Source organism: Arachis ipaensis, chromosome B10 (genome assembly GCF_059453495.1).
Source record: "Arachis ipaensis isolate K30076 ecotype BB chromosome B10, ASM5945349v1, whole genome shotgun sequence".
Classification (NCBI taxonomy): domain Eukaryota; kingdom Viridiplantae; phylum Streptophyta; class Magnoliopsida; order Fabales; family Fabaceae; genus Arachis; species Arachis ipaensis.
Window position 1 is genome coordinate 133,421,002 of NC_142435.1, and position 17,281 is coordinate 133,438,282.

Sequence of the window (17,281 nt, forward strand, 5' to 3'; positions counted from 1 at the left end):
TAATTTTAGTAATTTTTAGTATGTTTTATTGCAAAAATTTATATTAGGATGCTACTTTAAGTTTTTGTATTTTTCTTATGATTTTAGAAGATTTTGGGGCAAATTTGGCAAATTTGGCAAAGTCTTGTTCAGAGACGAAGAAAGCATAGCAGATGCTGTCAAATCCTGACCTCCGTGCATTCCAACGAGCATATCTTGAGCTACCAAGATCCAATTGACGCGTTCTCAATGTCGTTGGAAAGCTAACATCCAGAGATTTCCAGCAATATATAATAGTCTATACTTCTCTTCCAGATCACTGCCCATAACTGGCATTGAACACCCACATCTGGAGTTCAACGCCCAAGAAGGACCAGCCTCCAGCGTTGAACACCCAAGACTGGAGTTCAACGCCCAAAGAGGAGTAAGCCCAGCGTTGAACGCCCAAAATTAGTGTTCAACACCACCCAGGGAGCAAGGGAACAGCACGCTCACCCCCCTCATGGGCGTTCAACGCCAAGAAGCCCAAGTTGAACACCAAGCATACAAAGCTCTAACCAAGGGGCCCCAAAGTGGATTTTAGCACTTATTAGCTTATTTTAATTTTTTTTGTAATTTTTAATTAAAAATAACATCTTTTAGATTTAGTCTTAAAGTTTTAATTATAAATAAGGGACTCCCTTCCTCCTAAGAATCATGCCTCGTAGGAGGGGAGAAGCACAAACACGTTACTTTACACCTTCTTCTTTGTTTTCTTTGTAAAGCATGAGTAACTAGACCTTCTAGGTTAAGGTTAGGAGCTCTGCTTATTCCTATGGATTAATATGATTACTTCTCTACTTTAATATATGTTTGATTCTATTCTATCATGTATTGTCATTCTTTATCTAATGAATCTGGGGTGGAACGAGAGTATGACCCCTTATTCTACACGAGTTCTTGCGAGTCCTGACCCAGATAGCATTGAGCTATAAGCTTGAGAATACATCACCTAGACCAATAATTTATCTGGGCTAATTGGGATAAGTGACATATAATCTCGTTAGTCATGGGTAATGAGGTTTCTGTGGCGCTAAGGCTAGAAAATTGAGCTTTATTCTCCAATCCAGAAGATCTGACCTTGTCTGTGGCATTTTGACTAGGATCAAGTAAGAATGAATTGTGTGAGCTTCACCCTCGTTCATATTGAATGACCACGATCCATGGCGTTTGATATGGATTAGAGGAGATTAATTGACCACGATCCATGGTGTTAATCACTTAGAATGTTGCCATAGAATGAATCATTCATTGTTAAAGTAGTCGGTAAGAAGTATTAATCTGGAAAAATAAAGCGTCTCCAAACCCTTAACTGGTTTCTCCTTAGTGCTCTATATCAGTTCTTTATTGCTTTCTTTATTGTTTTATTTTATTCGCCTACAACAACAACAATTATCTTTCTATTCGCCTAACTAAGATCTGCAAGATAACCATTGCTTGCTCAATCCAACAATCCTCGTGGGATCGACCCTCACTCACCTGAGGTACTACTTGGACGACCAGGTGCACTTGCCGGTGAAGTTGTGCGAGTTCAATTTCGTGCACCAAATTTTTGGCCCCGCTGCCGGGGATTGTTCGAGATTGACAAACTACCAGTTGTCTTACTCCTTAGATCAGGTACTTTTTACTGTTTTTCTTTTAATTGTGTTTCTTGTTAAAATTTTCAAACTATCTTTGTTTATCGTCTTAAAAGTTTTCAACAATTCATCTTAATCATCTTTTTCTCTTTTTCAAATTTTGTTTCAGATCTTAAGTTTGGTGTCTTTTGGTTTTGGTTGATTTTCCTTTCATGATTTTCAAAAACTATTCTTGTTTGCTTTCTTTGTGTTCAAATTTCTTTAGTGTTTTCCCTTGTTTCATTTCAAAATTTTTAAGTTTGGTGTCTTTTAGTGTTGCTCTCTCAACTTTTTCGAAATTAGTGTTAATTGATTTCAAAATTTTTAAGTTTGGTGTTCTTTCAGTGTTTTTCATTCAAAATTTTTAAATTTAATATTTTTTTATCTTTTCCTTTTTCGAATTTTTTTATCCTAATTTCAAATTTTAAAAATTTGGTGTTATCTTTTTCTTTCTTTTTGAATTTCAAAAATTTTTTAAAACTCTTCCTTTGAATTTTTGGAAATTTCTTAAGCTTTATCTTATCTTGATTCAAAATTTTAAGTTTGGTTTCCAGTCAATAATCTTTTTGTTTAATTTAATTTTCTTCAAATCTTATCTTGATTATCCTCTCCAAATCTTTTTTATCTTTCTCTTTGATTTTAAAATCTTTATATCTTATCTTATCTTTCTTTTAATTTCAAATTTTGAAAGTTTAGTATTTTGTTAGTATCTCTTTCTTTCAAATTTAAATTTCAAAATATTGATTTAACTTTTTCTTCTCTAATTTTTGGAAACTTCATTTTTTATTTCAAATCTTTTTAATTGGTTGTTTGTTTTATCTTGTTTTAATTTTAAAATTTGGTGCTTCTTTAGTCTTTCTTTCTTTCAAAAATTAAATTTTAAAATCTCTTCTTATCTTATCTGTTTCTTTCTCTTGATTCTTTCTTTCTAATTTGAATTTCAAAATCTTTATTTTGCTTTCTCTTGATTCTTTCTTTCTTTCTTTCTTTCTTTCTTTCTTTCTTTCTTTCTTTCTTTATACTTTTTTTCTTTCAAATTTGAATTCCAAAATCTTCAAATTTTCAAATCTTATCTTATCTTGTTTTCATTTAACTTCAAATTTTAAGTTTAGTGTTTCTTTAGTGTTTTCTCTCTCTTTTTGAATTTCGAAAATTTTTAAACCCCTTTCTTTTTAATTTTTTTTATTTTTCGAATTTTCTAGTTAAATTTTTTAATTGGTATTCTAATTTCTTATTTATTTTCAATTTTTTTTATTTTCAAAATTATTATAAAAAATTTATTCTTTTGGATATCGCACCAGGAGTTCTCTAGACTTTGACATAGAGACTCTCACTTTTCCTTGTCTCTTGTTGGTTTAGGAACACCAAAATCACTATGGATCTGAAGGGGAATATACAAATCAGGAGAACTCTGTGCTCTTACACAGTTCCCACTCCTGACTTCTATGGAAGGAGTAGTAGTGTACCTCCTATTGAAATGGATGAATTTAAGGTCAGCATAGACCTGATCATGCTAATGCCACAAAAGTGCCAGTTTCGTGGACGCCCACAGGAAGACCCCAATAAATTCATCTTTGACTTCTTACAGTTTTGTGACACTGTAGAGACCAATGAAATAGATCCTAAAGTCTCCAGACTAATACTCTTCACATTTGCTGTGAGGGATCAAGTACTGAATTGGTGGCATGCTGAACCTAGAGAAAGTTTGAACACTTGGGATAAGCTTGTTAACAAATTCCGGAGCAGGTTCTCTCCCTCGCAGAGGTTGACTAAGCTAATGACAGATATTCAGACCTTCAGACAGAAAGAGAGCGAGTCCCTCTATGATGCTTGGGAGAGGTACAAGCGGTTGATCATGAATTGTCCCCCTGATATGTTCTCAGGACGGGTTAAGATAGACATCTTCTATGAAGGTCTCTGTGAGATGGCCAAAAGGACACTGGATCACTCTGCAGGTGATTCTCTGCACATGGAGAAGATGACTGAGGAGGCACAGGAGCTCATTGAAAAGGTTGTAATTTACTAGTACATACACTCATCTAAGGGGCCTCCAGTTTGGATAGAAGCTCAAGATGTGGAGACTATTGCTACAAGGATTACTGAGAACAAACGTATGTTAGAACAAATATATATTCACACTCAACAATCAAGTAGCATGCAGAGTCAAGTTGCTGAGGTTCATGGTGCTCCTCCAGCTACTCCTTGTGATATGAGTGGTAACTTTCCTCAAGGTGATACTCACAAATATGGCCAGTGGACATCTGAGCAGGGTAATTACATGGGAAATTCCTCCAAAAATTCCTACAATGCCCCTTGTTCTCAGACTTTTAATCAATGGTGGAGAAATCACTCAAGCACAATTGAAGTTGAATGCCCAGGAGGGGGCAAAGCTGAAGTTGAACGCCCTAGAGGGGGTAGTATAGAAGTTGAATGCCTGAAAGGGAGTGGAATGGACGTTGAACACCCAGAGAAGGGGACAATAGATATAAATTCAAAAGACGTTCCTCCTAGGTACCCTGACAACCCCTTTCCAGTCACTCTGGACACTCATCCTGCATTACCTAAGGCCACAGAGTACAGAGCCGAGCTACCATGCCCTCATAAACTTCAAAGACCTCCTAACACTCTTTCCAGAGACACAGAGGTGAATCCAAGTGAAGAGTATAAGGATCTCATCAGGATCAAGGAGGCTGAGCCTAAGGTGGTACAAATTATTGAGGAACTAAATGAAGAAAAGGCTCAAGAAGAGGCTGGAAGCACACTGTTACACGCCCCTCTCATGGGAAGAAAGCCTGAAGTACCACACCCTCAGGAGCCTCAAAAGGAGACTGATGAGCAGATATTTTATATGCTTTTTGGCATCATTTTCATATAGTTTTCATTATGTTTTGTTTAAGTTTTATTATGTTTTCATAGGCTTTAGTGCAAAATTTCCATTTTTGGATTCTACTTTGAGCTTTTGTGTTTTATGGTGATTTCAGGTATTTTCTGGCTGAAATTGAGGAGCTTGAGCAAAAGTCTGATTCAGAGACAGAGAAAGGACTGCAGATGCCGTCAAGATCTGACCTTCGTGCACTCAAAGAAGCTTTTCTAGAGCTACAGAAGTTCAAATGGCGCATTCTTAATGGCTATGGAAAGCTAACATCCAGGGCTTTCCAGAAACATATATTAGTCTATACGAACGCCAGCCACCAGCCTCATTTCTGGCGTCCAGCGCCCACAAGGGAGCAGCTGGCGTCCAACGCCCAAAAGGGAGTCCCAAGCCAGCGTTCAACGCCCCTAAGGGGTACTAGCTCGTGGAGACACTCCAAGCTCAGCCCAAACACTCACCAAGTGGGCCGGAAAAGTAGATTTTCATTTTACAAGACTAGTTTATCTTATTTCTATAATTCTTAGTCATTAGATTAGTATATATATGAGGAGATCACCCTTGTTTAGTATCTTCTTCCTCCCCTATTCAAGCCTTTCATTGTATTTTTCGGTCAGCATGAGTCACAAACCTCCTAAGGTTAAGGTTAGGAGCTCTGCTGAATTTCATGGATCAATAATATTACTATTCTAATTCAATATATCTGATTTTATTCTCTTATGCAACCTCGTTCTTCATCTTATGAATTAAGGGTGACCCGTGATAATCACCCTTATTCTACATGGGTTCCGTGCGATTCCTGACCCGGATAGCATTGAACTAAAGCTAGAGATTGCATTGTGGATTCCAATAGAGCATCTAAGCAACTTTGGATACATGACATATAATCTCGTTGACCATGGGTGCATGAGGTCTCTGTGGCGTTAAGGCTAGAGTCAGAGAAGCAGCATTTTCTGATCTGGAAGATCTGCCTTGTCTGTGGCACCTTGAGTAGGATCGTGAAGGGGAGTGGATTGCTTAGAGCTTCATCTTCTGCTACAGTGAGAAACCTAGAGGTGGTTTGATGTGAGAGGACATGAGTCATCTCAACATGGTGGATTGCTGTAGTAGAGGAGGTTAACTTGATGAGAGGACATGAGTTAATCACTTACGGCTGCCATTGAAGGAATCAGAAAGTTATTGAAGAAGACAGTAAGAAAAGTTAATCCGAAAAGACAAAGTATCTCCGAAGTCTCAACCATTCTATCACCATTAATTTCTCATGTATCTAGTAACATTTTATTTATTTATTTTGTTTTATGCGTTTTCCGTGACAAACTATAATTTCTATCCGCCTAACTAAGATCTACAAGGTAACCACTGCTTGCTCAAACTAACAGTCTCCGTGGGATCGACCCTCACTCACCTGAGGTTTGGACCACCCGGTATACTTGCCGGTCTATCTATGCGAATTCTGCGGAGCCAGTTTCGTGTACCAAGTTTTTGGCACTGTTGCCGAGGATTGTTCAGATTTGATAAACAACCGGATTATCTTGTTGCTTAGATTAGGTATTTTTTATGTTTTATTTGCTTTTTGGTTTGTGTCTTTTGTTTTCTTTTAAAAAAAATTTTCAAAACCTTTTCTGTTTTTACCTATGTATTTTCTTTTGATTTTCTTACTTTGAGTCTTACCTATTTCTTATTTTCTTTTTCAAAATATTTTCTTTTCTTTAGTAATCTTTATCTTTTGTTTGAGTCTTGTGTCAATTTTTAAGTTTGGTGTCCCCTCTGTTTTTATCTTTTTCTTTAAATTTTTGAAGGTGTTCTTATTTTCCCTTCTTCATATTCGAACTGTTCTTGGTGAATTTTCTCGGTTTATTTTAAAAATTTTGAGTTTGGTGTCTTTTATTTGTTTTTCCTCTAATTTTCGAAAATTAGTGTCATTAGATCTTAAAATTTTTAAGTTTGGTATCTCTTTGTGTTCTTCTTTTCTTAAATTTTCAAAAAGTGTTCTTCAGTGTTCTTCCTTGTATTCGAATTGTTCCTGTTATTTTTCTTTGTTTGATCTTAAAATTTTTAAATTTGGTATCTTTTTGTGTTTTTTCCTTTCAATTTTCGAAAATTTTAGCTTTTGATTTCAAAATTTTATTAAGTTTGTTGTTTTCTTGTTAGTAAAGTTTAATTTTTAAATTCTAAATCCTATCTTTTCAAATCTTTTTCAAATCCTTATCATATCTTATCTTTTTCAAAAAAATTTTCAAATCTTTATCTTATCTTTTTTTATCTTTCTTTGAATTTCAAAAATCCTATCTTATCTTATTTCAAATTCAAATTTTAAAACTCAATTTTAAAATTTAAAATTTAAAATTTCAAATCTTATCTTTTCAAATCTTTTTCAAATCTTCACCATATCTTATCTTTTTAATCTATTTTCAAATCTTTATCTTATCTTGTCTCAAATTCAAAATTCAAAATCAAATCTTTTTCAAATTTTTTTAAATTTTTATCTTATCTTTTCCAAATCTAATTTTCAAAACTTTTTAAAATAAAATCTTTTTTTAAATTCTTATCTTATCTTAATTCAAATTCAATTTTCAAGTTTCAAGATTTCAAAATTTCAAAATTCAAATTTTTAAAATTCAATTTTCAAATTTTAAAATAAAATCTTTTCAAATCTTTTCAAATCTTTTAAATTTTAAATTTTTGAATCTTATCTTATCGTGTTTGATTCTTTCCTTTTAAATTCAAATTTCAAATCTTTTGTTTGACTTTCTCTTTTTAAATTCAAAACTTTTCAAAATCAAATCTCATATTTTAATTTCAAATCTTCTTTTAAATTTGGATTTTAAAACCTTTAAATTTTTAAATCTTATCTTATTCTATTTTTCTCTCTTGATTATTTCTTTCTAATTTTAAAATTTCAAAATCTTTATTTGACTTTTTCTTTCCACTTTTCGAAAATTTGCTCTTTAATTTTAAATCTTGTTAGTTAATTGGTTATTCATATCTTTTCTCAATCTTTCCTTTTCTTATTTTTTTGAAAATTTTAACTTATTATTTTCTTTATTTCGAATTAGTTTTCCATATTTTATTTTATTTATTTATTTAATTTTCGAAAAAAATTATTTTAATTCTTGTCTCTTTTCTCTCTTCTTGGTATCTCAGTGGGAGCTTCCTATACTCTGATATAGAGACTACCACTTTTCTTTATCTCTTGTCTGTGTATGCAGGAACAGGAAGAGTGTACTATGGATCTAGAGGAAGAGGCACAACCAAGAAGAATCTTGGGATCTTATACAGCCCATACTCCTGACTTCTATGGAAGCAGCATTAGTATACCTCCTATTGGAGTAGCTTATTTTGAGCTCAACCCACAGTTAATCACTCTCGTGCAGCAAAACTGTCAGTTTTAGGGACTTCCTCAAGAGGAGCCCACAGAATTCCTTGCTGAATTCTTGCAATATGCTGACACAGTGTACACTGATGGAGTAGACCAGGATGCCTACAGGTTGTTGCTTTTTCCCTTTGCTGTTAAAGACCAGGCAAAGAGGTGGTTAGACAACCAACCCAAGTCTAGTTTGAAAACATAGAGTCAGCTGGTGGATAAGTTCTTGAATCAATACTTTCCACCAAAGTGGCTTACCCAGTTAAGACTGGACATTCAAGACTTCAAATAAGGAGATAATGAATTCCTTTATGATGCTTCGGTGAGGTACAAGATGATGCTATGGAAATGTCCTACTAAAATATTTTTAAAATGGGTAAAGTTAGACATCTTCTATTACAAACTCACAGATATGGCTAAGATGTCCTTAGACCATTTTGCTGGTGGTTCAATCCACATGAAAAAGACAATTGAGGAAGCTCACGAGCTCATTGAGATAGTTGCCAGCAATCAGCATCTGTACTCATCTAATGAGACTCCAATGAAAGGAGAGATTAAGACAGTGTCACTGAGTCAAACCCTCGTGAGCAAAGTGAGTCATTAACCCAGAAACTGCACTCCCTTGCACAACAAATGTTGAAATTTCAAAAGATGCTGCAAGAAGCCCGAGCCTCTAATAGAACTATAGAGGCACAGTTGAGTCAAACTAGACAGCATTTATCTGAACAGATAAGAGAAAAGTGTCTGGCCCTCGTTAGTACTAAGGAGGCTGAGCCTAAGATGGTACACACTATTGAGAAACTAAATCAAGAAGAGGCTGGAAGCACATGTTGCACATCCCTCTTATGGGAAGAAAGCTTGAAGTACCACACCCTCAGATGCCCTAAAAGGAGACCAAGGATGAGCACTGCTCACAATCCTTGGAAGGCTATGAAAAGCTGCAGTTTAATATTCTTTTTGCTGAGGTTTTGGAGCAATGGTCTCTATCTACTGGAAGAAACCTCTCTGATGCTGAGAGAGGCGAATTGGTGCTGAGGTTACAGAAGGATTACATGATTATCAATGTCCTTAAACCTCCACTACCCCCTGACAAAGGAGGTACTTCCGTGCAGAGTACAATACTGAAGCCTCCTCCCTTGGTGAAAACTCATACAGTTTCCTCATATATCAAACTTAAGTTTGGTGTTGGGCAGTCACCACTCACCAAGGAGGAAGGTCCCAAGAAGTAGATGCATAGGGGATGGAGAAACAATACAACCCCTACCCTAACAAGCAAGGAAAATCAAGCTCATCACACTAAAAGAAAGCTTGTTAGGAGGAATTCAAATCTGAGGGTACTAATCTCCTCATCTTCTCCCATGGAGACAATTCTGTTAACCAACTGGAAGAAGAGGAAGAAAATCAGCAACCGAGTGTCAAGCTAATGACATTAAAAAAGTGCTTGTTGGGAGGCAACCCAACCATGAGTAGAGTATTTCTATTCTTATTTCTTTTATTTATTTTCATTTGAGTTTATTTTAGTTTATTTTTAGAGTTTTTCCTTACTTTTTAATGTTTGTGATCATGTGCAGTAGTAAGAACAGAAACAAAAACAGTCAAAGCTGGAAACAGAATACCTTGGAGCAGAGATCTTGCTGGCATTGAACGCCAGACAAGGGGGCTAGAGTGGGCATTTGATAAACCACTATTTTATGGTTTATCTTGTGCTCAATTGAGTGGTTTTTATCTACTCTTTACCCACTTATTCATACTATTTGCATGGTTTTACATTTGTCTTCCTAATTATGTGCTATGATTGAAAACATGCTTCTTTGATCTTATATTTGCTTATCATTAATCCTCTCTTATTACCATTAGATGCCTTGATATGTGTGTTAAGTGTTTTCAGATATTATAAGGCAGGAATGGCTCGGAGGATGGGAAGAAAGCATGCAAAAGTGGAAGGAATGCAAGAAGTTGGAGAAACTGCTAAGCTGTCCAGCCTGACCTCTCTGCACTCAAACGGCTATAACTTTAGCTACAGAGGTCCAAACGACGCGGTTCTAGTTGCGTTGGAAAGCTAACCTCCGGGGCTTCGATTTGATATATAATATGCTATGGTTCCCCTGATGCTAGGCGACGCGACCTCGTGATCCATGCGGCCGCGTCGCAATGACGGAAATCCAGCGTGGCAAAATTCGAACCCAGTGAATTCTGGACTGTTTTTGACCCAGTTTGCGGCCCAGAAAACACAGATTAGAGGCTATAAAGTGGGGGACAGCACCCATTCATAGGAAAGCTCTCATATTCACGATTTTAGGAGTAGATGTAGTTTTTAGAGAGAGAGGTTCTCTCCTCTCTCTTAGGATTAGGATTTAGGACTTCTCTTAGTTTTAGGAGTGACTCTCAATCCAGGTTCAATGTTCTTTTATTTATTTTTCCATGCATGTCTATGTCAGATTTAAGTTCTTTTGTTAATGCAATTTGAGGTATTTCAGTTTAATATTGCTTTCTTTTATTTACATGATTATTGCTTCCCATCTGAAGGCATTCTTATTCCAGTAGATTTACTTTTCCCCTTTTGGTCTTGGTTAAAAAATGAGTAACTCAGGAATTATCCAACTTAATAGCATAATTGTTAATTGTTATCTTGCCAATTGAGTTGAACTTCAATAATCCCAAGCTTTTCTTAGGAAATAAATAGGATTCGAAGATCAAACCAATTTGTCCCTTGACTTTCCTTTTCTTTAGTAAAGGTTAACTAAGTGGAATTAAGATTCAACTTTCATTGTTATTGATAAGGATAACTAAGTGTGGACTTCCAATTTCTTGTACCTTGCCAAGAGATTTTATTATTATTATTTTATTTTACTTGTCATATAACATATTCCCACCTTACTTCCAAAACCCCCAATTTACAATCTTCATAACCAATAATAAGAACATACTTCCCTGCAATTCCTTGAGAAGACGACCCGAGGTTTAAATACTCGGTTATCAATTTTAAAGGGGTTTGTTACTTGTGACAACCAAAAAGTTTGTACGAAGAGATTTTTGTCGGTTTAGAGACTATATCTACAACGCGACTGTTTTTATGACATTCTTTACTGGCAAAAAAACCTAACGGCAAAATGGCGCCGTTGCCGGGGAATTGCAAACGTGTGCCTTATTATTGGTTATTGTAAATATTTTTCTTTTGCTTGTTTATTTGTTTTTATTTTTGTTTTTATTTTTGCTTTTCATAAATTAAGAGGTTATTGGTTTTTATTTAGTTATTAAAAAAAATTTTCAAAAATTTGTTCTTAGCGTTCGTCTTGATCTTCAAGTTGTTCTTCACGTTCATCTTGACCTTCAAGCTGTTCTTAGTTATTTTCTTCGTTTTGATCTAAAAATTTGAAATTTGGGTGTCATTTTATTGTTTCTCTCTTTCCACATTAAATTCAAAAATATTTTTTATTATTTTTTCAAAAAAAAATTTCAGATTTATATTTTTAAAATTTTTATCTTATCTTATCTTATTTCAAAAATCAAATTTCAAAATTTAAATAACCTTTTAATTTCAATTTGTTTTTATTTTTGTTTTTAATTTACTACTATGAACTCTCACCCCTTTGGCTATGAGTCTGGTTACAATTATGTTGCAGGAAGAAGAAATTACAATGAAAACAGGCATCAAGGTTGGAACAATCAAAGATGGGAGGAGCCACAAGAATTTGATCAACCCTCATGGCAACAACCACCTCCAATGGACTATCAACAACCACCACCATACGCCTATAAACCCTCTCCTCAACATAACTTTGGACCACCAAACTCACAAGCCCCTTTCCGCCATTCACCTCCATATGACCCTAACCCTCAACCACCATACCAACCACCTTATGAACCAAATGAACCATACATGGATCCACCCCAAACCTCCATGGAGAAAGCACTTGCCAATCTAAACTCTACTATACAAGCTCTCGTCGCCCAAATCAGACCACCAAATACCTTCAGCAATCAACCCTCAAGCTCTAGTGTACTTCCTTTTCAACCACAGAATGATCTCTCCATCCCATCACCACCATCCATGGAAGAGCACTCACATCCATCAATCCAAGAGCAAGATGATCCCAATTATGCTATTGATATGGAACAGGAAAGAAAGAATCATCTTCGCGAATCCATACTTCATAAAAAGCTAGAGGAGGCCCTACGGGTAAGGGTAGGAGAGACCCTTGAAGATGAAAGAATAGTTGAAAGGAGTTGTCATGGAAAGCAAATCATCAAGGATGAGTACGATTTTATATTAAAACTACTGGACAAAGCAGTAATTCTTAAAGAGGAAAAAGTGGTTGAAGACTTGCGAGATGCTGAACCTCCATGGGAAAGTCAAGACATAGAGCCTCCTTCCAAGCTGGTTACATTTGATGTTGAGGAGGGTGTACAACCTCCAAGGCATACCCCGGTTGAAGACTTGGAAGAGGTTGAAATTGAAGAAGCTTGCAAAGAGGTGGAAGATGTCAAAAAAGAGCACAAGGGAGTGGAGCTTGCAATTTCATTAAAAATACCTCCCCCTAAGTTGCCATCATCCTTCGCAACATTCAAGTGGGTAAAATTCATATCCCATAGCTTTCTAATCCCACTTGAATATGGGCTACTGGAGACGGATGGTCAACTTAGAGCTCTTTGTGGCATTAAGAGTAAGAGGAAGATGGCCAGTGGTAAGAATTGTCCTGCAAGGTTCATTATGGTTGGAAGCTTTAAGTTTAAACGCAAAGGTTGGTATAAAGCTCAATTGAATGGGTCTAGGAAGCTGTTTGGTAGCTGCAGTGAGAATTCAAATTACTTATCACCCGGCTGGAATAATACAGATCCCGACAAAAATGGGTGTAAAAGCAAGGTTTGGGATCCTGGAATCTGTTCTGACATCCAACACCCCGGGAGCCTAAGAATCTTTTTGAAGCTGCTCAAGGGTTTTACATGCCTAGTTTGGGACCCCGGAGGTTACTGGAATCACAAACACTGGTAGAGATTCCTGGATGAATACAAGCATAAGCCACCATAACAGGAAGCTCATCAAATGTCCAACTTAAGGACTCTAACTAAAAGTGCTAGGTGGGAGACAACCCACCATGGTATGATCGTTCCCTTTTCATTTTTTATTTAGTTTTATTTGTTTTTGAATTTTATTTTATTTTGTTATATTGAACCTGGAGTTTTGCATCACATTCATATTAACACTGCATTCTGCATTTTTCAGATTACAAAAAAAAAAAAGCGAGCACGCGACGCGACCGCATCAGCGACGCGTCCGCGTCGCAAGGAGATGAGAGAATAATAAATTGAACAGAGAGTTACGCAGGAGCAGGGCTGGAGGCGGCCATTAGCACAAATTGACTCCATGCGACCGCGTCGATGACGCGTCCGCATCATTTGGAAAAAATAGCCTCCCAAGCAACCGCGTCACCCACGCGGCCGCGTGACCTGAAATCGGCGTAAAAAGGGTATATGGCAGAAAGTTGAGCTGGAGTTGGGCTGGACTCGTGCTGGTAGCCCAAGCCTCACCACGCGAATGCATGACCCATGCGTCCGCGTCATATCCCCATGATGGCCACTCACGCGATCGCGTCGACCACGCGATCGCGTCACCCAGAATTTTGGCAAAAAAAGTTTCGAACCGAGAGTTGTGTGACCACGAGGCTGCACTCGCGCCACTAGCACAAATCGAGTCACGCGATCGCGTGCCCCACGCGTCCGCGTCACCCAACCTTATCACGCACCACGCGACCGCGTCACCCACGCGACCGCGTTGCCAGCGTCGCACAACATATCCAGATCAGCCAATTTTCTTATCTTTTCTTCTCTAATCCTTATTTCTTCTATCTTTTCTTCTTTCTTCTTTCTCTCTTACTTTATTTCTTTCCCTTCTCATTCTTCTTATCTTTCATTTTATTTTATTTAATTTATTTGTATACTTTCATTCATTGCATTCTAATTTTGTGCATATTTTTATTTTCTTTTCTAAAATTATTGGTGTTCAAATGTTCTTATTCAACTGTTATCTCTTTTCTGGTATTTTCTTGATGCTTAGTGACTTGTTTTATTTTGAATAGGTAATATTATTTATATCAATGCCAATCTTTTATACCTGTATTACTTTTACATTGATATGAATTTATATTATCTCTCCTTACCCACTCTCTCCTCCCATTGTTGCAAATTTTTGCACTCTTGATCTGCCATGTACTTCTATTGTTTTCTCACTTGCATGTTGTAGCTACCATGTAATTGAGACCCTCATTCTTTGGCATTAACCAACCCATGTTTTAAATTGTTTCTTATCTTTATTTTTGGGTTACTTTTTCTTCTCCCTCTTCTTTCAGGATGGCCACTAGGAAGAGAACCGGAAGACGCTTAAAAGGGGAGACAAACAAGTCCATCTGCACAATCCTTGAAGAAAAGCATCAGTTGGAACAGCCCATCCACTTGTACATCTTAGCATGCACTGAGGACGGTGCAACCTTTAAGTGTGGGGAGGTCGATACCGATCTCCATGGGTTAGTTATTTCTTGACTCAACACCAAATTTTTTTTATTTGTTTGATTGTTGCATTTGCATGTTTGATTGCATATTTGTTTGAATTTTTTTTTTTTTTTGCATATTTTACCACTTGGTTAAAGTAATATTTTCTGTTTCAAGAAACCTTTTAGAGCATTTCACTAATTTGCATAAAATTTAATGTTACACTTGTTTGAAGAGATATTATACTGGAACATGGTTTAGAACTCGAACACACAAAACCTGAGATTTTTGAGCCTATTTGAATTGGTTGCATTTTATCAACCAAAAATTTTGCTTTAGTGTGTATTTTTCTCTCTAAAATTGTGATCTTTGTCTTGCTTGATTCTATATTTCCATGGTTTGATGTATGCATACACTTACATGATTGAGGCCTTTATTTCACTGAACTTACATACCCATATGGCCTTACCTTTCATTATCCCTTGCAAACCAATTTTGAGCCTATTGTACCTCTTTGTTCTTTTTATTTAGCACATCATTAACTCTAAGCAGAAAATAATAATATCCTTAATTTGAATCCTTGGTTAGCTTAGACTAGTGAGAGTGCTCATGAATTAAGTGTGGGAAAAAGTGGGTTTGGAAACAATTGGTTTAAGAATTGGGTATTATATATCTTTTGGAAACAAATGTTTAGAACATGATTCATGCATTCAATAAATTAATCATATGCATTGAGGAAAAAAAAAAAGAGAAAAAGAAGAGAAAAAGAGAGCAAAATAAGTAAAAGGGGACAAAATGCCCCAAAATAAATGTTGAAAACAATGCATATGAATTGTTCTTGAAATTAGAATGCATGAATATGTGGAAAACATGGTTGATGGATAGTTAGATTTTGTACTGTGATTACATGGATTGTTTAAGTTAGGTGGAAAGTTTAAGTTAATCAAGGATTCAGATTTTAGTCCACTTGGCCAAATACAATCCTACCTTAACCCTAACCCCACTACAACCCTTAAAAGACCTCTTGATATGTGTATTTGTGCATTAAAATTATGTTGATTGTTAGATGAAGAGCAAGCCTTAGAAAGCAAGGTTAGTAGAGAATTGAGAGAATCGAACCCTATACACTTGAGAGATTAGAGTGATATACACTACCAGTGAGGGTTCGATGCTCAATTCCTTGTTCCCTGCTTTCATGAGCTATTTTCTTCTACAAGTCTATTTGTACTTCATTTTTTATGATTTGAATTAGTGAAATCCAGTTCATATTTATTCTTGGAGAACTTATTTACTCTTAACCAAGTAAGTAAAAGCATTTTGCATGTAGTTGCATTCATATAGATAGGATTGCATTTCATACATCCTACCATTCCTCTTCATCTTTATAGCTTCTCTTGAGCTTAGCATGAGGACATGCTAATGTTTAAGTGTGGGGAGGTTGATAAACCACATTTTATGGTTTATCTTGTGCTCAATTGAGTGGTTTTTATCTACTCTTTACCCACTTATTCATACTATTTGCATGGTTTTACATTTGCCTTCCTAATTATGTGCTATGATTGAAAACATGCTTTTTTGATCTTATATTTGCTTATTATTAATCCTCTCTTATTACCATTAGATGCCTTGATATGTGTGTTAAGTGTTTTCAGATATTATAAGGCAGGAATGGCTCGGAGGATGGGAAGAAAGCATGCAAAAGTGGAAGGAATGCAAGAAGTTGGAGAAACTGCTAAGCTGTCCAGCCTGACCTCTCTGCACTCAAACGGCTATAACTTTAGCTACAGAGGTCCAAACGACGCGGTTTCAGTTGCGTTGGAAAGCTAACGTCCGGGACTTCGATTTGATATATAATATGCTATAGTTCCTCTGATGCTAGGCGACGCGACCGCGTGATCCATGCGGCCGCGTCGCAATGACGGAAATCCAGCGTGGCAAAATTCGAACCCAGCGAATTCTGGACTGTTTTTGACCCAGTTTGCGGCCCAGAAAACACAGATTAGAGGCTATAAAGTGGGGGACTGTACCCATTCATAGGGAAGCTCTCATATTCACGATTTTAGGAGTAGATGTAGTTTTTAGAGAGAGAGGTTCTCTCCTCTCTCTTAGGATTAGGATTTAGGACTTCTCTTAGTTTTAGGAGTGACTCTCAATCCAGGTTCAATGTTCTTTTATTTATTTTTCCATGCATGTCTATGTCAGATTTAAGTTCTTTTGTTAATGCAATTTGAGGTATTTCAGTTTAATATTGCTTTCTTTTATTTACATGATTATTGCTTCCCATCTGATGGCATTCTTATTCCAGTAGATTTACTTTTCCCCTTTTGGTCTTGGTTAAAAAATGAGTAACTCAGGAATTATCCAACTTAATAGCATAATTGTTAATTGTTATCTTGCCAATTGAGTTGAACTTCAATAATCCCAAGCTTTTCTTAGGAAATAAATAGGATTCGAAGATCAAACCAATTTTTCCCTTGACTTTCGTTTGCTTTAGTAAAGGTTAACTAAGTGGAATTAAGATTCAACTTTCATTGTTATTGATAAGGATAACTAAGTCTGGACTTCCAATTTCTTGTACCTTGCCAAGAGATTTTATTATTATTATTTTATTTTACTTGTCATATAACATATTCCCACCTTACTTCCAAAACCCCCAATTTACAATCTTCATAACCAATAATAAGAACATACTTCCCTGTAATTCCTTGAGAAGACGACCCGAGGTTTAAATACTCGGTTATCAATTTTAAAGGGGTTTGTTACTTGTGACAACCAAAAAGTTTGTACGAAGGGATTTTTGTCGGTTTAGAGACTATATCTACAACGCGACTGTTTTTATGACATTCTTTACTGGCAAAAAAACCTAACGTCAGCATTCAACGCCCATGAGGAGCAGCAAAGCTGGCATTGAACGCCAACCAGGGAGCA